This window comes from Salmo salar, chromosome 09, assembly GCF_965601325.2.
Source record: "Salmo salar chromosome 09, fSalSal1, whole genome shotgun sequence".
Lineage (NCBI taxonomy): Eukaryota > Metazoa > Chordata > Actinopteri > Salmoniformes > Salmonidae > Salmo > Salmo salar.
In genome coordinates, this window is record NC_138299.1 from 47,281,928 (window position 1) to 47,307,500 (window position 25,573).

A 25,573-nucleotide genomic window follows, 5' to 3' on the forward strand; every position below is an offset into this window, starting at 1 on the left:
AGTATTATAAACACAGTAATCTGATGTCTGTAATATAGTATTATAAACACAATAATCTGATGTCTGTAGTAAAGTATTATAAACACAATAATCTGATGTCTGTAATATAGTATTATAAACACAATAATCTGATGTCTGTAATATAGTATTATAAACACAATAATCTGATGTCTGTAGTATAGTATTATAAACACAATAATCTGATGTCTGTAGTATTGTATTATAAACACAATAATCTGATGTCTGTAGTATAGTATTACAAACAATAATCTGATGTCTGTAATATAGTATTATAAACACAATAATCTGATGTCTGTAGTATAGCATTATAAACACAATAATCTGATGTCGGTAGTATAGTATTATAAACACAATAATCTGATGTCAGTAATATAGTATTATAAACACAATAATCTGATGTCTGTAGTATAGCATTATAAACACAATAATCTGATGTCTGTAGAATAGTATTATAAACACAATAATCTGATATCTGTAGTATAGTATTATAAACACAATAATCTGATGTCTGTAATATAGTATTATAAACACAATAATCTGATGTCTGTAGTATAGTATTATAAACACAATAATCTGATGTCTGTAGTATAGTATTATAAACACAATAATCTGATGTCTGTAATATAGTATTATAAACACAATAATCTGATGTCTGTAGTATAGTTCTTTAAACACAATAATCTGATATCTGTAGTATAGTATTATAAACACAATAATCTGATGTCTGTAATATAGTATTATAAACACAATAATCTGATGTCTGTAGTATAGTATTATAAACACAATAATCTGATGTCTGTAATATAGTATTATAAACACAATAATCTGATGTCTGTAGTATAGTATTATAAACACAATAATCTGATGTCTGTAGTATTGTATTATAAACACAATAATCTGATGTCTGTAGTATAGTATTACAAACAATAATCTGATGTCTGTAATATAGTATTATAAACACAATAATCTGATGTCTGTAGTATAGTATTATAAACACAATAATATTATGTCTGTAGTATAGTATTATAAACACAATAATCTGATGTCTGTAATATAGTATTATAAACACAATAATCTGATGTCTGTAGTATAGCATTATAAACACAATAATCTGATGTCTGTAGTATAGTATTATCAACACAATAATCTGATGTCTGTAGTATAGTTCTTTAAACACAATAATATGATGTCTGTAATATAGTATTATAAACACAAAAATATTTTGTCTGTAGTATAGTATTATAAACACAATAATCTGATGTCTGTAATATAGTATTATAAACACAATACTCTGATGTCTGTAGTATAGTTCTTTAACACAATAATCTGATGTCTGTAGTATAGTATTATAAACACAATAATCTGATGTCTGTAGTATAGTATTATAAACACAATAATCTGATGCTGTAGTATAGTATTATAAACACAATAATCTGATGTCTGTAGTATAGTTCTTTAAACACAATAATCTGATGTCTGTAATATAGTATTATAAACACAATAATATTTTGTCTGTAGTATAGTATTATAAACACAATAATCTGATGTCTGTAATATAGTATTATAAACACAATAATCTGATGTCTGTAGTATAGTTCTTTAAACACAATAATCTGATGTCTGTAGTATAGTATTGTAAACACAATAATCTGATGTCTGTAGTATAGTATTATAAACACAATAATCTGATGTCTGTAATATAGTATTATAAACACAATAATCTGATGTCTGTAATATAGTATTATAAACACAATAATCTGATGTCTGTAGTATAGTATTATAAACACAATAATCTGATGTCTGTAGTATAGTTCTTTAAACACAATAATCTGATGTCTGTAGTATAGTTCTTTAAACACAATAATCTGATGTCTGTAGTATAGTTCTTTAAACACAATAATCTGATGTCTGTAATATAGTATTATAAACACAATAATCTGACGTCTGTCGTATAGTATTATAAACACAATAATCTGATGTCTGTAGTATAGTATTATAAACACAATAATCTGATGTCTGTAGTATTGTATTATAAACACAATAATCTGATGTCTGTAGTATAGTATTATAAACACAACAATCTGATGTCAGTAGTATAGTTCTTTAATCACAATAATCTGATGTCTGTAGTATAGTATTATAAACACAATAATCTGATGTCTGTAATATAGTATTATAAACACAATAATCTGATGTCTGTAATATAGTATTATAAACACAATAATCTGATGTCTGTAATATAGTATTATAAACACAATAATCTGATGTCTGTAGTATAGTTCTTTAAACACAATAATCTGATGTCTGTAGTATAGTTCTTTAAACACAATAATCTGATGTCTGTAGTATAGTATTATAAACACAATAATCTGATGTCTGTAATATAGTGTTATAAACACAACAATATGATGTCTGTAGTATAGTATTATAAACACAATAATCTGATGTCAGTAGTATAGTTCTTTAACCACAATAATCTGATGTCTGTAGTATAGTATTATAAACACAATAATCTGATGCTGTAGTATACTATTATAAACACAATAATCTGATGTCTGTCGTATAGTTCTTTAAACACAATAATATGATGTCTGTAATATAGTATTATAAACACAATAATCTTTTGTCTGTAGTATAGTATTATAAACACAATAATCTGATGTCTGTAATATAGTATTATAAACACAATACTCTGATGTCTGTAGTATAGTTCTTTAAACACAATAATCTGATGTCCGTAGTATAGTATTATAAACACAATAATCTGATGTCTGTAGTATAGTATTATAAACACAATAATCTGATGTCTGTAGTATAGTATTATAAACACAATAATCTGATGTCTGTAATATAGTATTATAAACACAATAATCTGATGCCTGTAGTATAGTTCTTTAATCACAATAATCTGATGTCTGTAGTATAGTATTATAAACACAATAATCTGATGTCTGTAATATAGTATTATAAACACAATAATCTGATGTCTGTAGTATAGTTCTTTAAACACAATAATCTGATGTCTGTAGTATAGTTCTTTAAACACAATAATCTGATGCCTGTAGTATAGTATTATAAACACAATAATCTGATGTCTGTAATATAGTGTTATAAACACAATAATATGATGTCTGTAGTATAGTATTATAAACACAATAATCTGATGTCTGTAGTATAGTTCTTTAACCACAATAATCTGATGTCTGTAGTATAGTATTATAAACACAATAATCTGATGTCTGTAATATAGTATTATAAACACAATAATCTGATGTCTGTAATATAGTATTATAAACACAATAATCTGATGTCTGTAGTATAGTATTATAAACACAATAATCTGATGTCTGTAATATAGTATTATAAACACAATAATTTGATGTCTGTAGAATAGTATTATAAACAAAATAATAAGATGTCTGTAGTATAGCATTATAAACACAATAATCTGATGTCTGTAGTATAGTATTTTAAACACAATAATCTGATGTCTGTAATATAATATTATAAACACAATACTCTGATGTCTGTAGTATAGTTCTTTAAACACAATAATCTGATGTCTGTAGTATAGTATTATAAACACAATAATCTGATGCTGTAGTATAGTATTATAAACACAATAATTTGATGTCTGTAGAATAGTATTATAAACAAAATAATAAGATGTCTGTAGTATAGCATTATAAACACAATAATCTGATGTCTGTAGTATAGTATTTTAAACACAATAATCTGATGTCTGTAATATAATATTATAAACACAATACTCTGATGTCTGTAGTATAGTTCTTTAAACACAATAATCTGATGTCTGTAGTATAGTATTATAAACACAATAATCTGATGTCTGTAGTATAGTATTATAAACAAAATAATAAGATGTCTGTAGTATAGCATTATAAACACAATAATCTGATGTCTGTAGTATAGTATTTTAAACACAATAATCTGATGTCTGTAATATAATATTATAAACACAATACTCTGATGTCTGTAGTATAGTTCTTTAAACACAATAATCTGATGTCTGTAGTATAGTATTATAAACACAATAATCTGATGCTGTAGTATAGTATTATAAACACAATAATCTGATGTCTTTAGTATAGTTCTTTAAACACAATAATCTGATGTCTGTAATATAGTATTATAAACACAATAATATTTTGTCTGTAGTATAGTATTATAAACACAATAATCTGATGTCTGTAATATAGTATTATAAACACAATAATCTGATGTCTGTAATATAGTATTATAAACACAATAATTTGATGTCTGTAGAATAGTATTATAATCAATATAATAAGATGTCTGTAGTATAGCATTATAAACACAATAATTTGATGTCTGTAGAATAGTATTATAAACAAAATAATAAGATGTCTGTAGTATAGCATTATAAACACAATAATCTGATGTCTGTAGTATAGTATTATAAACACAATAATCTGATGTCTGTAATATAGTATTATAAACACAATAATCTGATGCCTGTAGTATAGTTCTTTAATCACAATAATCTGATGTCTGTAGTATAGTATTATAAACACAATAATCTGATGTCTGTAATATAGTATTATAAACACAATAATCTGATGTCTGTAATATAGTATTATAAACACAATAATCTGATGTCTGTAATATAGTATTATAAACACAATAATCTGATGTCTGTAGTATAGTTCTTAAAACACAATAATCTGATGTCTGTAGTATAGTTCTTTAAACACAATGATCTGATTCTGTAGTATAGTATTATAAACACAATAATCTGATGTCTGTATTATAGTGTTATAAACACAATAATATGATGTCTGTAGTATAGTATTATAAACACAATAATCTGATGTCTGTAATATAGTTCTTTAACCACAATAATCTGATGTCTGTAGTATAGTATTATAAACACAATAATCTGATGCTGTAGTATACTATTATAAACACAATAATCTGATGTCTGTCGTATAGTTCTTTAAACACAATAATATGATGTCTGTAATATAGTATTATAAACACAATAATCTTTTGTCTGTAGTATAGTATTATAAACACAATAATCTGATGTCTGTAATATAGTATTATAAACACAATACTCTGATGTCTGTAGTATAGTTCTTTAAACACAATAATCTGATGTCCGTAGTATAGTATTATAAACACAATAATCTGATGTCTGTAGTATAGTATTATAAACACAATAATCTGATGTCTGTAATATAGTATTATAAACACAATAATCTGATGTCTGTAGTATAGTTCTTTAAACACAATAATCTGATGTCTGTAGTATAGTATTATAAACACAATAATCTGATGTCTGTAATATAGTATTATAAACACAATAATTTGATGTCTGTAGAATAGTATTATAATCAAAATAATAAGATGTCTGTAGTATAGCATTATAAACACAATAATTTGATGTCTGTAGAATAGTATTATAAACAAAATAATAAGATGTCTGTAGTATAGCATTATAAACACAATAATCTGATGTCTGTAGTATAGTATTATAAACACAATAATCTGATGTCTGTAATATAGTATTATAAACACAATAATCTGATGCCTGTAGTATAGTTCTTTAATCACAATAATCTGATGTCTGTAATATAGTATTATAAACACAATAATCTGATGTCTGTAATATAGTATTATAAACACAATAATCTGATGTCTGTAATATAGTATTATAAACACAATAATCAAATGTCTGTAGTATAGTTCTTTAAACACAATAATCTGATGTCTGTATTATAGTTCTTTAAACACAATGATCTGATTCTGTAGTATAGTATTATAAACACAATAATCTCATGTCTGTATTATAGTGTTATAAACACAATAATATGATGTCTGTAGTATAGTATTATAAACACAATAATCTGATGTCTGTAGTATAGTTCTTTAAACACAATAATCTGATGTCTGTAGTATAGTTCTTTAAACACAATAATCTGATGTCTGTAGTATAGTATTATAAACACAATAATCTGATGTCTGTAGTATAGTATTATAAACACAATAATCTGATGCTGTAGTATAGTATTATAAACACAATAATCTGATGTCTTTAGTATAGTTCTTTAAACACAATAATCTGATGTCTGTAATATAGTATTATAAACACAATAATATTTTGTCTGTAGTATAGTATTATAAACACAATAATCTGATGTCTGTAATATAGTATTATAAACACAATAATCTGATGTCTGTAATATAGTATTATAAACACAATAATTTGATGTCTGTAGAATAGTATTATAATCAAAATAATAAAATGTCTGTAGTATAGCATTATAAACACAATAATTTGATGTCTGTAGAATAGTATTATAAACAAAATAATAAGATGTCTGTAGTGTAGCATTATAAACACAATAATCTGATGTCTGTAGTATAGTATTATAAACACAATAATCTGATGTCTGTAATATAGTATTATAAACACAATAATCTGATGCCTGTAGTATAGTTCTTTAATCACAATAATCTGATGTCTGTAGTATAGTATTATAAACACAATAATCTGATGTCTGTAATATAGTATTATAAACACAATAATCTGATGTCTGTAATATAGTATTATAAACACAATAATCTGATGTCTGTAATATAGTATTATAAACACAATAATCTGATGTCTGTAGTATAGTTCTTTAAACACAATAATCTGATGTCTGTAGTATAGTTCTTTAAACACAATGATCTGATTCTGTAGTATAGTATTATAAACACAATAATCTGATGTCTGTATTATAGTGTTATAAACACAATAATATGATGTCTGTAATATAGTATTATAAACACAATAATCTGATGTCTGTAGTATAGTTCTTTAACCACAATAATCTGATGTCTGTAGTATAGTATTATAACCACAATAATCTGATGCTGTAGTATACTATTATAAACACAATAATCTGATGTCTGTCGTATAGTTCTTTAAACACAATAATATGATGTCTGTAATATAGTATTATAAACACAATAATCTTTTGTCTGTAGTATAGTATTATAAACACAATAATCTGATGTCTGTAATATAGTATTATAAACACAATACTCTGATGTCTGTAGTATAGTTCTTTAAACACAATAATATGATGTCTGTAATATAGTATTATAAACACAATAATCTGATGTCTGTAATATAGTATTATAAACACAATAATTTGATGTCTGTAGAATAGTATTATAATCAAAATAATAAGATGTCTGTAGTATAGCATTATAAACACAATAATTTGATGTCTGTAGAATAGTATTATAAACAAAATAATAAGATGTCTGTAGTGTAGCATTATAAACACAATAATCTGATGTCTGTAGTATAGTATTATAAACACAATAATCTGATGTCTGTAATATAGTATTATAAACACAATAATCTGATGCCTGTAGTATAGTTCTTTAATCACAATAATCTGATGTCTGTAGTATAGTATTATAAACACAATAATCTGATGTCTGTAATATAGTATTATAAACACAATAATCTGATGTCTGTAATATAGTATTATAAACACAATAATCTGATGTCTGTAATATAGTATTATAAACACAATAATCTGATGTCTGTAGTATAGTTCTTTAAACACAATAATCTGATGTCTGTAGTATAGTTCTTTAAACACAATGATCTGATTCTGTAGTATAGTATTATAAACACAATAATCTGATGTCTGTATTATAGTGTTATAAACACAATAATATGATGTCTGTAGTATAGTATTATAAACACAATAATCTGATGTCTGTAGTATAGTTCTTTAACCACAATAATCTGATGTCTGTAGTATAGTATTATAACCACAATAATCTGATGCTGTAGTATACTATTATAAACACAATAATCTGATGTCTGTCGTATAGTTCTTTAAACACAATAATATGATGTCTGTAATATAGTATTATAAACACAATAATCTTTTGTCTGTAGTATAGTATTTTAAACACAATAATCTGATGTCTGTAATATAGTATTATAAACACAATACTCTGATGTCTGTAGTATAGTTCTTTAAACACAATAATCTGATGTCCGTAGTATAGTATTATAAACACAATAATCTGATGTCTGTAGTATAGTATTATAAACACAATAATCTGATGTCTGTAATATAGTATTATAAACACAATAATCTGATGTCTGTAGTATAGTTCTTTAAACACAATAATCTGATGTCTGTAGTATAGTATTATAAAAACAATAATCTGATGTCTGTAATATAGTATTATAAACACAATAATTTGATGTCTGTAGAATAGTATTATAATCAAAATAATAAGATGTCTGTAGTATAGCATTATAAACAGAATAATTTGATGTCTGTAGAATAGTATAATAAACAAAATAATAAGATGTCTGTAGTATAGCATTATAAACACAATAATCTGATGTCTGTAGTATAGTATTATAAACACAATAATCTGATGTCTGTAATATAGTATTATAAACACAATAATCTGATGCCTGTAGTATAGTTCTTTAATCACAATAATCTGATGTCTGTAGTATAGTATTATAAACACAATAATCTGATGTCTGTAATATAGTATTATAAACACAATAATCTGATGTCTGTAATATAGTATTATAAACACAATAATCTGATGTCTGTAATATAGTATTATAAACACAATAATCTGATGTCTGTAGTATAGTTCTTTAAACACAATAATCTGATGTCTGTAGTATAGTTCTTTAAACACAATGATCTGATTCTGTAGTATAGTATTATAAACACAATAATCTGATGTCTGTAGTATAGTATTATAAACACAATAATCTGATGCTGTAGTATAGTATTATAAACACAATAATCTGATGTCTTTAGTATAGTTCTTTAAACACAATAATCTGATGTCTGTAATATAGTATTATAAACACAATAATATTTTGTCTGTAGTATAGTATTATAAACACAATAATCTGATGTCTGTAATATAGTATTATAAACACAATAATCTGATGTCTGTAATATAGTATTATAAACACAATAATTTGATGTCTGTAGAATAGTATTATAATCAAAATAATAAGATGTCTGTAGTATAGCATTATAAACACAATAATTTGATGTCTGTAGAATAGTATTATAAACAAAATAATAAGATGTCTGTAGTGTAGCATTATAAACACAATAATCTGATGTCTGTAGTATAGTATTATAAACACAATAATCTGATGTCTGTAATATAGTATTATAAACACAATAATCTGATGCCTGTAGTATAGTTCTTTAATCACAATAATCAAATGTCTGTAGTATAGTATTATAAACACAATAATCTGATGTCTGTAATATAGTATTATAAACACAATAATCTGATGTCTGTAATATAGTATTATAAACACAATAATCTGATGTCTGTAATATAGTATTATAAACACAATAATCTGATATCTGTAGTATAGTTCTTTAAACACAATAATCTGATGTCTGTAGTATAGTTCTTTAAACACAATGATCTGATTCTGTAGTATAGTATTATAAACACAATAATCTGATGTCTGTATTATAGTGTTATAAACACAATAATATGATGTCTGTAGTATAGTATTATAAACACAATAATCTGATGTCTGTAGTATAGTTCTTTAACCACAATAATCTGATGTCTGTAGTATAGTATTATAACCACAATAATCTGATGCTGTAGTATACTATTATAAACACAATAATCTGATGTCTGTCGTATAGTTCTTTAAACACAATAATATGATGTCTGTAATATAGTATTATAAACACAATAATCTTTTGTCTGTAGTATAGTATTATAAACACAATAATCTGATGTCTGTAATATAGTATTATAAACACAATACTCTGATGTATGTAGTATAGTTCTTTAAACACAATAATCTGATGTCTGTAGTATAGTATTATAAACACAATAATCTGATGTCTGTAGTATAGTATTATAAACACAATAATCTAATGTCTGTAATATAGTATTATAAACACAATAATCTGATGTCTGTAATATAGTATTATAAACACAATAATTTGATGTCTGTAGAATAGTATTATAATCAAAATAATAAGATGTCTGTAGTATAGCATTATAAACACAATAATTTGATGTCTGTAGAATAGTATTATAAACAAAATAATAAGATGTCTGTAGTATAGCATTATAAACACAATAATCTGATGTCTGTAGTATAGTATTATAAACACAATAATCTGATGTCTGTAATATAGTATTATAAACACAATAATCTGATGCCTGTAGTATAGTTCTTTAATCACAATAATCTGATGTCTGTAGTATAGTATTATAAACACAATAATCTGATGTCTGTAATATAGTATTATAAACACAATAATCTGATGTCTGTAATATAGTATTATAAACACAATAATCTGATGTCTGTAATATAGTATTATAAACACAATACTCTGATGTCTGTAGTATAGTTCTTTAAACACAATAATCTGATGTCTGTAGTATAGTATTATAAACACAAAAATCTGATATCTGTAGTATAGTATTATAAACACAATAATCTGATGTCTGTAATATAGTATTATAAACACAATAATCTGATGTCTGTAGTATAGTTCTTTAAACACAACAATCTGATGTATGTAGTATAGTATTATAAACACAATAATCAGATGTCTGTAATATAGTATTATAAACACAATAATCTGATGTCTGTAATATAGTATTATAAACACAATAATCTGATGTCTGTAGTAGAGTATTATAAACACAATAATCTGATGTCTGTAGTATAGTATTATAAACACAATAATCTGATGTCTGTAATATAGTATTATAAACACAATAATCTGATGTCTGTAGTATGGTATTATAAACACAATAATCTGATGTCTGTAGTATAGCATTATAAACACAATAATCTGATGTCTGTAGTATAGTATTTTAAACACAATAATCTGATGTCTGTAATATAGTATTATAAACACAATACTCTGATGTCTGTAGTATAGTTCTTTAAACACAATAATCTGATGTCTGTAGTATAGTATTATAAACACAATAATCTGATATCTGTAATATAGTATTATAAACACAATAATCTGATGTCTGTAGTAGAGTATTATAAACACAATAATCTGATGTCTGTAGTATTGTATTATAAACACAATAATCTGATGTCTGTAATATAGTATTATAAACACAATAATCTGATGTCTGTAGTATGGTATTATAAACACAATAATCTGATGTCTGTAGTATGGCATTATAAACACAATAATCTGATGTCTGTAGTATAGTATTTTAAACACAATAATCTGATGTCTGTAGTATAGTATTATAAACACAATAATCTGATGTCTGTAGTATAGTATTATAAACACAATAATCTGATGTCTGTAGTATAGTATTATTAACAGAATAATCTGATGCTGTAGTATACTATTATAAACACAATAATCTGATGTCTGTAATATAGTATTATAAACACAATAATCTGATGTCTGTAGTATAGTTCTTTAAACACAATAATCTGATGTCTGTAGTATAGTATTATAAACACAATAATCTGTAGTCTGTAGTATAGCATTATAAACACAATAATCTGATGTCTGTAGTATAGTATTATAAACACAATAATCTGATGTCTGTAGTATAGTTCTTTAAACACAATAATATGATGTCTGTAATATAGTTTTATAAACACAAAAATCTTTTGTCTGTAGTATAGTATTATAAACACAATAATCTGATGTCTGTAATATAGTATTATAAACACAATAATCTGATGTCTGTATTATAGTTCTTTAAACACAATAATCTAATGTCTGTAGTATAGTATTATAAACACAATAATCTGATGTCTGTAATATAGTATTATAAACACAATAATCTGATGTCTGTAATATAGTATTATAAACACAATAATCTGATGTCTGTAGTATAGTATTATAAACACAATAATCTTATGTCTGTAGTATAGTATTATAAACACAATAATCTGATGTCTGTAATATAGTATTATAAACACAATAATCTGATGTCTGTAGTATAGTATTATAAACACAATAATCTGATGTTTGTAGTATAGCATTATAAACACAATAATCTGATGTCTGTAGTATAGTATTTTAAACACAATAATCTGATGTCTGTAATATAGTATTATAAACACAATCTGATGTCTGTAGTATAGCATTATAAACACAATAATCTGATGTCTGTAGTATAGTATTATAAACACAATAATCTGATGTCTGTAATATAGTATTATAAACACAATCATCTGATGTCTGTAGTATAGTATTATAAACACAATAATCTGATGTCTGTAGTATAGTATTATAAACACAATAATCTGATGTCTGTAATATAGTATTACAAACACAATAATCTCATGTCTGTAGTATAGTATTATAAACACAATAATCTGATGTCTGTAGTATAGTATTATAAACACAATAATCTGATGTCTGTAGTATAGTATTATAAACACAATAATCTGATGTCTGTAATATAGTGTTATAAACACAATAATATGATGTCTGTAGTATAGTATTATAAACACAATAATCTGATTTCTGTAATATAGTATTATAAACACAATAATCTGATGTCTGTAGTATAGCATTATAAACACAATAATCTGATGTCTGTAGTATAGTATTATAAACACAATAATCTGATGTCTGTAGTATAGTATTATAAACACAATAATCTGATGCTGTAGTATATTATTATAAACACAATAATCTCATGTCTGTAGTATAGTTCTTTAAACACAATAATATGATGTCTGTAATATAGTATTATAAACACAATAATATTTTGTCTGTAGTATAGTATTATAAACACAATAATCTCATGTCTGTAGTATAGTATTATAAACACAATAATCTGATGTCTGTAGTATAGTATTATAAACACAATAATCTGATGTCTGTAGTATAGTATTATAAACACAATAATCTGATGTCTGTAATATAGTGTTATAAACACAATAATCTGATGTCTGTAGTATAGTATTATAAACACAATAATCTGATGTCTGTAGTATAGTATTATAAACACAATAATCTGATGCTGTAGTATATTATTATAAACACAATAATCTCATGTCTGTAGTATAGTTCTTTAAACACAATAATATGATGTCTGTAATATAGTATTATAAACACAATAATCTTTTGTCTGTAGTATAGTATTATAAACACAATAATCTGATGTCTGTAGTATAGTTCTTTAAACACAATAATATGATGTCTGTAATATAGTATTATAAACACAATAATCTTTTGTCTGTAGTATAGTATTATAAACACAATAATCTGATGTCTGTAATATAGTGTTATAAACACAATAATATGATGTCTGTAGTATAGTATTATAAACACAATAATCTGATGTCTGTAGTATAGTTCTTTAAACACAATGAATCTGACATGTGTAGTAAAGGATGTATCACATTAACGTGATCCTGTCAGGGCTTTTAGTCAGCTCATTACTAATAGACTAGAATGAACGTGCTAAATCGATTATTAGGATCATATTTACTAGCAGTGATTTGATATGTCTGCATGTCATTTGTATCTCTGGTTCATTACTATGTAGTGCGTATTTGCTGTCTGTTTGTGAAGCAGGGCTCCCTTGAAAAAGATACTTGGTCTCAATGGGACTTCTCTGCTTAAATAAAGGTTTTAAAAAAGGTATCACGAAATAGACAGCGTTTGAATTGCATTTTATTTGCATACGAACGTGTTGTCTCTCTCTTGTCACATCTGCTGTGATAGTGTGTCAGCGTGTTGCATGATAGCTATATATTTTTTATGATAAATTATTTATTGCAACAAAGATGAAACAAATTAGTGAGAACTATATTCCCGACAAAGCTTTACATTCTTCATTTTAGTCTTTATGTGATGTTTATGGTATCGTGTTATAGTAAATTAACTACACAATCTGATAATTATAATTATTGGTGAGCTTGGTCCAAATCCAATGAAATAAACGTTTTCATAAGTTAACAACCAAATACTGCATGTATTTATATGGACTGAAAGTGTGTCATCGTCAGGGAGGACCAGATACGAGACCTACAACCATTTATATGGACTGAAAGTGTGTCATCGTCAGGGAGGACCAGATTCGAGACCTACAACCATTTATATGGACTGAAAGTGTGTCATCGTCAGGGAGGACCAGATACGAGACGTACAACAACAGTAGAATCTGAGGAATACAGACAGTCGTTCACAGTTTAAGACAAAAGAATGTAAATTCATTTTTTTTCATCTCTTTTCCAATCTAATGCTGTTTACACCACTACGCCTAAGGGGATAGTTATAAAACTCTATTAAATATATGTATTAAATATCTCTTGTCCCCCAAAGTCCGGGCCAGAAATGGCTGTCCAACCAGGAAAGGAAAGAGAGCTTTTTGTGTATGAAAGAGAAAGAAAAATGTCCCTTTGAATTTGTTTCTCCTCTCTTTTTCCACCCTTTCTGCTTTTCACATATTCTGTTGTTCACCCTCTGTATCTTTTATTCAGACTTTCTGTTTTCCCCTCTCTGTTTTTCCCTCCTTTCTTCCCCTGTGTCGTCCTGTTTTTGGCTCCTGTGTCGAGCGTTAATGAAACTATTTCAAACAAGCATAATGGTTTTACCTCCGCGGGGACCCAGAGGTTCTGACAATGTCACTATCGCCCCGGCCAACAGGCTGACACAACACCACCACCTCTACTCCCTTCGCTCTATAATCTCTGTCTCCCTCCTTCTCTCTCTCTATAATCTCTGTCTCCCTTCTCCCTCCATCTCTCTCTCGATAATCTCTGTCTCCCTCCTTCTCTCTCTCTATAATCTCTGTCTCCCTTCTCCCTCCTTCTCTCTCTCTCTATAAGCTCTGTCTCCCTTCTGCCTCCTTCTCTCTCTCTCTCTATAATCTGTCTCCCTCCTTCTCTCTCTCTATAATCCCTGTCTTCGCTCTCTCTCTATAATCTCTGTCTCCCTCCTTCTCTCTCTATAATCTCTGTCTCCCTTCTCCCTCCTTCTCTCTCTCTATAATCTCTGTCTCCCTTCTCCCTCCTTCTCTCTCTCTATAATCTATGTCTCCCTTCTCCCTCCTTCTCTCTCTCTATAATCTGTCTCCCTTCTCCCTCCTTCTCTCTCTCTATAATCTCTGTCTCCCTCCTTCTCTCTCTATATAATCTGTCTCCCCCCTCCTCTCTCTCTATAATCTCTCTCCCTTCTCCCACCTTCTCTCTCTCTCTCTCTCGACAATCTCTGTCTCCCTTCTGCTTCCTTCTCTCTCTCTATAATCTCTGTCTCCTTCTCCCTCCTTCTCTCTCTCTCTATAATCTCTGTCTCCCTTCTCCCTCCTTCTCTTTCTCTATAATCTCTGTCTCCTTCTCCCTCCTTCTCTCTCTCTGCTCTATCTCTTTCCCTTCTCTCCCTCTCTCTCTCTCCCTCTCTCTCTCTCTCTCTCTCTCTCTCTTTCCCTTCTCTCTCTCTCTCTGTTTGGTTTTCTATTCTCATCCCTTTGTAACAACTCTCTCTGTCCCTCTCTCTCCATTTCATTTTTCTTGCCCTCCTCTCTGTCAGTTTGTCCTTATCTATTTGTTAGCTTTTTCTCTTTCCTTCCTATTTTTTCACTGTGTGTGACAATCAGCGATAAATAAAAACGAATACAAAAAAATAAACTATGTGGAACCCTGAGCTGCGTGTCTCTGTTTCCTGGGGGAGGGGTCAGGAGGACGGACGCCAGCGCTCTGATAGCATTGTTCCCTTCTCAGCCCTCTCCACTTCACTGGCCCTCTATTTCAAGACCTCCATCAGGCCTGGGGCCAGGGGTGCTTGGGGCTGAGTGTAGGCAGGACAGAGCTTCTGTACTGGGGCTAAGTGAGGAGCTTTAAAGTGGTGGAGGGCTGGAGGACCAGGGCAGTTGCCTGGCTACCAGACTCATTTCTCCAATCAAACGCTACGCCACACCCACAGACGTTAGTTTCTTCTTCTCAATGAATCTGGATCGGAGTACCTCCACAACCCTTCATCGAATGCGAACACATTCGGGGCCATCTGATTGGTCCAGAAACTGATGGGTTGGGCCAGAACACAGATGGGTAAAGCAGCGGTATGAAAATATATCACTGGCTTTGATACTCTGATTGGTTAGAGATGTTCTGATTGCTGATTAAGTTGTTTGTGTTGCCCCTCGCCAACACAAACAACTTCATTGATGGCACTCTCAAACAAGTTTGCAGCGAACAAATAATTGAGGGTGAGTCATAAGGCTACCAGGGCAGGGAACCAGGCCAAGACTTGAACCCAGAACCCCAGTCTATCCTGCCAGCGGACCCGCCAGGGGGGGCTGCCGAGGCTGGGCATGACTTGCGGGGGAAAGGTGGGGGGGGGGGGGGGCTGACTGGAGCTCTGCAGCTTCTTCAGAAGCCCATGCAGAGAGTGAGAAGAGAAGAGCATAACACTAGGCCCACATTAAAGACCTGTACTCTGAATAATCACAGAAAACATTAAAGACCTTCACTCTGAATAACCACAGAACACATTAAAGACCTTCACTCTGAATAATCACAGAAAACATTAAAGACCTTCACTCTGAATAACCACAGAACACATTAAAGACCTTCACTCTGAATAATCACAGAATACATTAAAGACCTTCACTCTGAATAATCACAGAACACATTAAAGACCTTCACTCTGAATAATCACAGAACACATTAAAGACCTGCACTCTGAATATCACAGAACACATTAAAGACCTTCACTCTGAATAATCACAGAACACATTAAAGACCTTCACTCTGAATAATCACAGAACAAAACACAGTCAGAGAACATCCTAAAAGGAAAGGAATATAAATATGTGGATTAATGAACAGAGAACGTATGAATAGTCATTTTAAGAAGTGAAAGGAGAGATCATGTATTTTTGTTCAGTTGTTGTTTTGGGAAAAGGGATATGGTACAGGCCTTATGGTGAGTTAAAGAATGAACAGATCAACATTTTATATTTCTTTACATTCATACTTACTGACTTTATCATGTACACGTTTAAAGTGGCGTTTAAATACAAAACAAAATTGACAATACAACTTTCATAACAGTTACATTGTCACGCCCTTTTTATTCTCTATGTTGGTTAGGTCGGGGTGTGACTAGGGTGTGTGATCTAGTATGTTTATTTCTATGTTGGCCTGGTATGGTTCCCAATCAGAGGCAGCTGTTTATCGTTGTCTCTAATTGGGGATCATATTTAGTCAGAGCCAGATATCTAAACTTGTAGTAATCATCATGGTATCATATTAACCTGGAATAAGTTATTACACAATGTGTAGAATTGCAATAAATTTGCTGTAAAATCTCCACTACATGGCAAAACGTGTAGATTTGCAGAAAACTTGCTATAAAACATACATTTTCCTCTCCATCGTAAAGTGGGAGGGGCCACTAAAATATATTGATGCGAGGAGGTGGGATTTCCCCCCAAAAAAACAATCTTGCTTCGGGTCCCCAAAAGCCTAGAGCCAGCTTTGCATTCCACCACCATAACAAGGCATTCATTGAGAATGTTTGTGTATGCTGCCTTGAAAAAATGTATGAACGATCTAGAAACCAGAACCAGAAAATATTACAACACCTCTGTCAACGCATCCACATTTTGAATGTTGTCCAAATTCTCTTGCGTCCCATCGTATTGTACTCAGAATACATCAACACAACAAGAGTCTATTATCACTCATTATCTGTTAGATCAGTTTTCTTTTGTTATATTGTTTTAATATTGTAAGCTCAACTCTCACTCTATATATATATATAAAAAAAAACTCTTCATTGATTATTAATTTGGTTTAAAACATGACGATTGAGCCTGGAACAAAACATTGTTTTAATCTTTGTGTTGCACCTTGACTGTACTTGGATAAAGGACTGTCCCATAGAATTAGATAGAGGCCTCATATTTGTTTATGTGCCATTATGATGTCTGTGACAGATCGCGTTTAAAATAAAAAAGTAAAGCTAATGCTGGGGATTTACCCCCACCTGCAGGGCTGGAGTCCTGAACCAAATCTTGTGTGTCATTCATTTATTCTGGCCACTAGATTTAGCTTTTAAGACATTTCTAACCATAGGCAATCCAATTTGAAAGAAGAAGATCATTGGCTGGTCACGCCCAACTTATTGGAATCCCCACCCAATTAACTACTTGAAGGTGAAAGCCTTCATTGGTAATGTCCACGCTAAAACTGTGCATCTCAACTATCTATCTATCTCTATCGGCTGTCCATCTCACTAGGCACACATATGAAAGGGGTTTGTTGGCTGTCCCCATAGGAGAACCCTTTTTCGGATCTAAATAGAATCGTTTTGTTCCAGTTAGAAGCATTTTGGGTTCCATTTAGAACCCTTTCCACAGAGGGAATCCCAAAAGGATTCTACCTGGAATCAAGAAAAGGGTTCTAGCTGTAATCAAAATGGCGCATCCTGTGGGGACAGCCGAAGAACCCTTTTGGAAGTCTTTTTTCTAAGAGTGCAGGCAGCCTGTTCCAATATAAAACAAGCCTGTCATCAATTACAGGAGGCTTCTCTCTGTTCTCACCGGGGATGAGCTGCTCATACATGTTGTCTGGTAACTCAGTCTCACTTTGTGTGTGTGTGTGTGTGTGTGTGTGTGTGTGTGTGTGTGTGTGTGTGTGTGGTGTGTGTGTGTGTGTGTGTGTGTGTGTGTGTGTGTGTGTGTGTGTGTGTGTGTGTGTGTGTGTGTGTGTGTGTGTGGACCCCAGGACCCTTCTTCTCAACAGTAAGAGCTTTTAGCTCTCCTTCACTAATGTTCTGAATTATAGAGGGAGGGAGGGAGGGAGGGAGGGAGGGAGGGAGGGAGGGAGGGAGGGAGGGAGGGAGGGAGGGAGGGAGGGAGGGAGGGCGAGAGAAAGAGACAGACAGACAGACAGACAGACAGACAGACAGACAGACAGACAGACAGACAGAGAGAGAGAGAGCGAGAGCGATTATTGTTCCTTCTCTCCACTACTCACCTTCATTATTCCTTCTCTCCACTATTCTCCTTCATTATTCCTTCTCTCCACTACTCTCCTTTATTATTCCTTCTCTCCACTACTCTCCTTCATTATTCCTTCTCTCCACTACTCTCCTTCATTATTCCTTCTCTCCACTATTCTACTTCATTATTCCTTCTCTCCACTACTCTCCTTCATTATTCCTTCTCTCCACTACTCTCCTTCATCTTGTGCCGTTCTTCCAATTTCTTATTTTTTGTTGTTACCTGATTTCACATAAAGACATGTGTCCAGGTGTCTTAGTATGATAAGGTGTGATTGTGGTTCTGACTGCCATTGAGACTGACTGCCATACATTACCGTAAGAATGGCTCCACATATTACTTTGCTTCGTGATATTACCGTATTCTCGTAAAGCATCAGGTAGTCTTTACTTGCATCTGTGTGTGGGTTTGTTTGTGTGTGTGTGTGTATGTGTGTGTGTGTTTCTATCTATCTGTGATCAGTGTGTGAACCTCTCTCCGGTCACCTGGCTGATCCCAGGCCAGTCTCTATTGTTCCTAACAGCGGAGTGACATTTACACCATCCAGCTGCACCTCCATCTCCCTGTCTCTCTTTAATATCTCTTGATCCCATCTGCATTACGCATTTATTGTCATTTATTCATCTCTTTTTATTTATTCACTTTATTTTGGACAGGTTTTAACGTACAAAATAAACAATAATAAATAAACAAACGTCTCACTGAGAAATGACACATTGCACCAGATTTAAGCTAACAGCTATTTTCTGTAGTCGTAAAATAGCACTATCAAACAACAAGAAACCCAGAGGTTACACAGCAGGACAAATGTGACAAAGACAAATCTCCGAGTGAAAGACCTTTTTTTTATATTTAATAAAGTCAGCAATACTCTAAATGCACTTTCTAATCATCAAATCTTTATATGACGATACGATTACAGCAAAATAGGGGTCTAACTAGAGCTAGAGCGGCATCATGTCCAAAAGGTGTCTTGACGAATCAGCCAAGTGGAAAATCATGTAAAGTTATTACTGTGACGTAACAGAATAACACAGATCTCTACAACCCTCCCTTGCAGTAGTCTTTATAACAACATTTTTAATCTCGGACAGATTCCATGGCCGAAAGCTCACTCACATTACAAAGGGGAAGTTTGAATTGCTTTGGAACAGAAGAAAAAGAGAATGAGAGTGAGTGAGTGAGAGAGAGAGAGTGAGAGAGAGAGAGAGAGAGAGAGAGAGAGAGAGAGAGAGAGAGAGAGAGAGAGAGAGAGAGAGGGAGAGAGGGAGAGAGGGAGAGAGGGAGAGAGGGAGAGAGGGAGAGAGAGAGAGAGAGAAAGAAAGCGAGAGAGAGAAAGAGAGAGAGAGAAAGCGAGAGAGAGAGAGAGAAAGAAAGAAAGCGAGAGAAAGAAAGCGAGAGAGAAAGAAAGCGAGAGAGAGAAAGAAAGAGAGAGAGAACAAAAGCGAGAGAGAGAAACAAAGAGAGAGAGAGAGAGAGAGAGAGAGAGAGAGAGAGAGAGAGAGAGAGAGAAAGAAAGAAAGCGAGAGAGAAAGAAAGAAAGAGAGAGAGAGAGAGAGAGAGAGAGAGAGAGAGAGAGAGAGAGAAAGAAAGGGAGAGAGAGAAATAGAGAGAGAGAGATAGAGAGAGAAATAGAAATAGAAATAGAGAGAGAGAGAGAGAGAGAGAGAGAGAGAGAGAGAGAGAGAGAAACTAATAGAAATATATAGAGATAGAAATAGAGAGAAATAGAAATAGAGAGAGAGAGAGAGAGAGAGGAGAGAGAGAGAGAGAGAGAGAGAGAGAGAGAGAGAGAGAGAGAGAGAGAAATCTTACTGTCGTGAAGAATTCCGATGTCCTATGAAGGGGTGGAATGTTTTCGCTTACGCTACATTTCCTGTGTAACTGTGTCAACGAGCAGCAACTAAATGTTTCTCAATATTTTCCACACAAATAGATGAAGACATTAAGTGAAAATGAATCAATATTTTCTAAAACAATTGATCTGAAATGAATACACAGTAAGTAAGCAAGTGAACCTTTATAATAACCTAGACCTACATTATTCTTGGAGCACAAAATTATTCTGAATTAATACCAAAAAAAAGATACGATATTTCAGACTACCTTGCTTGGTAAATAAAATAGTTATTTTAAATAATTTAAACTTTTTTTAGATCAAAATCATAATCATTGAATCACAATATAACACATACATGTAATTGTGGTTTGTAACGGTCTGTAACGGAGGTTAAAACAGGTCACTAGGCACGGTCTGCCACGCCACATGGGTGTCACGGGTCGCACGTACCTCCTCTCCCGAGATAAATAAAAACCTCGCCGCAGTTCTCTTCCCTGTGGATTATTACTGCGTCAGTTTAGGAAAAAGTCTACTACCAAAACACGAGACCTTATTTGGTATTTTTGTGGTATTTTATTAGGATCCACATTAGCTGTTGGAAAAAGCAGCAGCTACTCTTCCTGGGGTTTCACACAGAACATGAAACATAATACAGAATGACATAATACAGAACATCAATAGACAAGAACAGCTCAAGGACAGAACTACATACGTTATACTTTGAACATATAGTGTCAAAATGAGCCCTGAACCAAGGGAATAAAACGTCATAGCCCTGTACTTTCATCCGGGAAACAGGGAGTGATAACAAATCATGTATAGTAGCGTGTAACATTATAGTATAGCCTAAAAGGTCTACAATTATCATGTAGACTAATTATTAACCCTCGGTCATGATGGACTTTTCAGGAAGTAGTCTCTTGTTGAATTTTTTTTAAATATATATATATATATATATATATATATATATATGTGGGTTTGTATATATGTTTTAAATGTTTTACCTTTTTATCCTAAACAGACGATACATATATTGTAGCCTTTGAAAACATGGTAGGGAGCACATCATAATAAATCGTATGTAAAAAACAAAGACACCCTAGAGAAGCCATAATGACTTAATATTCTGTTGGGAATTTGCCTTCCATAGGATGACCTGAATTCCGATACTCATCTAAACTTTGGGGAACATGATTGGATGACGTGATTTGGTTTGGACTCGACGGTGTCTCTGTTTAGATTCCTCAACACGATTATATGTCTGTCTGCAATGGGATTCATCACTTCACGTCTTTACTTTTGTTAGAGTTATTTGATTGAAACAACTATTTTTATATATATATATATATATTTGAGTTTTACTTAGCCTAGTGCTCATCAACACCTGACAGGGATATTGAAGAGATTCCAGCACATCACAAATCCCGGAATAAGCTCTGCTTGAGTTGGCCTACAGTCCGAAAACCTAAAAGGTTACTGGAAATGTAAACGAGGATAAATAGGTTACTTGAAATGTTTCCCATTTCTCGGCAGTTGTCCCTTTATCCACTTTAAACGCCGCTGTCCATCCATTTCTATGGGATGTGAATGTATATTTAATCAAAGTAAAACAATTGTTTTCAAGTTTTCAAATTAGGCTAAACGTTAATAAAGGTTATATTATTTGTCACAGGCCTACAGTAGTACAGAAAACAGCAAACACCGACCATTAGAAATTGATATCGCCTGTAAACCTTGTCTAACTTTACACACAGTCAAATGGCAAGATTTTGAGCAATTATTTTACTGACAATGTGGGACTACTAGTTTGTACAATTTCAAATCCGTTTTCTCTATTTTGAATAACTTGTAAACAGCACAGGGTACATAATGTACATGCTACATATACTAAACGATGTCTTTCCTGACAAAACTGCGGAGTGTCGGTGCGTTGACAATGAATACTGAAAGACAAACGGCGACGTTTTGCAATTCAATCAATCACATTTTATTTAGTCCTTTTCACACAACAACAAACAAACAAAAATAAACGACAGAAAAGTAATGTGCCGACGTGCTTTACAATAGACTAACCCTGAGAGCAAACAGCAGCGCAGAGGCAACGAAACTCACAGGGACTTTTTAGTTGTTGTTGTTGTCGTCGGACTAATGTTTGAATTTGGAGTTTATTTAATCTATTATATTCTATTTTATTCTATGTGACCTTTCTCTAAAGGGACAAGAAGTACCGAGGTCAAATAACCGGCCAGGACAAACCGTCTCATAGCCTAGACAGTGATGAACGGTTGTCTTATTCGCGCGTTGACGACAATGTCGTTTTCACTCGTTGTGAATGACACGACACGGATTTAAAAAAAAAAAAAAATGGACAAAAGAAAAGTGACTTAATTAATGAAATTGTAATTAAATAGATAATATAAGGTAGACATATACAAAGGCAAGTTGTTGATGACTATGAGCGTGGTGCGGTTATAGAACTCAAAGGTCATTGGCTACTGAGAATTTGGGACTTGTAATTACAGCTGTTATATTAGGTTTTATAGGACAACGTAGGTAAACATATAGGCAATAGATCACGGCTAGTGAGTTACATGACGGAAATCAGGCAAGTTTCTTTAAAAGTGTTGAATCTGTATAAATACAACAACTCGCTACTAATCTAAGATCATAATTGACTTGTTTTGTTTGTTTATGAGACACTCCAACGTGTTGACTAATCCTTAGTCTACATAACAATAAGAAGTAACCTAAATCAAATAGATCATTCAAACGCGCATCTCCTTACACATATTCTCCGGTCGGTTTATAGCATGAGGGAGTGAGTTCATTCGTTGGACGGTTCTCCTCTCTCCGGTCCTCTCCGGTGTGAAGTTCAAGGCGTTTTGTGTTCCTTCTCAAACAAAAAAAAAACAAAAAAAAATACGGCAGACGTTTGTTATTGGTCGGTTGAGGACGTTACATCACTCCCGGTGATGACGCGTTCCGTGTCTTCGCGCATCCTTTCAGCCTTCCCGCGTCTTTAAGTGATTCTTGTCGCTCCACGAACCGCTCCAGCCTCCGGACGGTTAGTGAGAGAAACAACCGACTAACGTTTCCTGTCTCTGAAGGAGAGTGGCGCAAACAGAGTGTCTCTCTCTCTGTCTGTCTCTCTCTCTCTCTCTCTCTCTCTCTCTCTCTGTCTCTCCGCTGTCCAGAGAAATTATAATATTTTGCACACCGGCGAACGAACGACTTTTTGTTTACTGTATTTGACTAAGAAGCTCAGTTTTCTTCTCGTCTAACGTTACGGAGTGAGTATAGCCGTTCATGCACTCTCACATGCGCGGTTCTGCCGCCCATGTTTGTGTGTGTGTGTGTGTGTGTGTGTGTGTGTGTGTGTGTGTGTGTGTGTGTGTGTGTGTGTGTGTGTGTGTGTGTGTGTGTGTGTGTGACTTTCACTAACCCCCTACGTTTAGTTTGTGGCCGGTGTATTGTTTCCTCGTCAATAGGATATCAGACAGAGAGAGAAAGAGCTCTAACTCCGTTTTTCCTGTTAGGATATGGTTTACTGTGTTCCTTTTTAAAACGCAATGTGTAAGTATCAATTCATCACTTTTAATTTACAAGTGTTGTTTATCCTAACCTAGTTTTTATATTACGATCCTAGCAGAGACTATTGATTAGAAATACAAGTTGTTATTTTTTTGTCTTATTCGCATGACGTTCTCCTGATCCAGTTTCTCTTCTTTGATTTTATCTCCTAGAATAACCGATTTGTTTTTTGGGTTTAGTGTTTTTTAGCACACTTTGCTTTTACATCCCCTTTAGACCAGCTACGCAATGAGGGTTTTATCTCACCAGTTTACAGTAGCCTCGTAATGCACTGGCATTTGACACTTTTTGCTGTTACTGTACGAGGATTGTGTGTAAAGGAACGTTGTGTTACTGATTCGCCAGTAAATGAGCATTTGTAATATGTATTTAGCCATCTCTGCTGTAAAATCACTTCTCCTTTCCTGGCTGTGGTAACAGCTGTTGGCTATTGTTGCTACATGTTTGCTGTTCTCTGAGTTGTTACCTGTGTTTGTCTCTGTCTGTGGTAGCTTTTTCCTGGACATAATCATTTTTACACTGTTGTAGATCTACGTCTTCAAATAGTATGTTTGACAACAAGTGGTCGACTACAAAGGCTAGGTGAATGCCACTGTTAGTTTTACACTTAGAAAATATCCTTAAATCTAATTTACTTTGTTTACTGACGGTCAGTGTCTTTTCGTTAGACTTTATTACATTTTCTGTTTTTTTTTTTAATGAGAATTTAAGAGGACATTATTTTTTTGTTAATATGTTTTTATGTTGGCTTCTCTTTGCCTCAGGCGCATTGGCAGTCGAGTCCAGGACAGGTGCATCAAACGACAGGCTACAGGCGTTTGAAAATTCTGTCCAAATTCTATGGGCTCCACTAGATATACATATATATATAGAGAGTCTCTATATGAATTATAATACTTAGTCCCATGATATGGTTTTTCAGTGTTTATTAGTTTAATCTGTACAACATTGTCAGGAGGTTGTTTGATCACTACTAAAGTATTCTTTATAAATGAGTTGAACTGACTGAAAATCTATTTATCTTTTCTTCCTCACTGAAGTCCAACTTGAAACCTCTCAGCCTAGTTCTTGTCCTCACATCTC

At 31.9% G+C, this 25,573-nt stretch overlaps 1 protein-coding gene across 1 annotated transcript in view; it reads left to right on the forward strand.

Annotated features, from left to right (window-relative positions):
* The first annotated feature begins 23,607 nt into the window (after nt 1-23,607).
* prox1a (prospero homeobox 1a) overlaps nt 23,608-25,573 on the forward strand; it is a 72,163-nt gene continuing 70,197 nt past the window's right edge. The window contains 1 exon segment of the mRNA XM_082955810.1: nt 23,608-24,189. The gene's annotated coding sequence lies outside the window, so the exon portion shown is untranslated.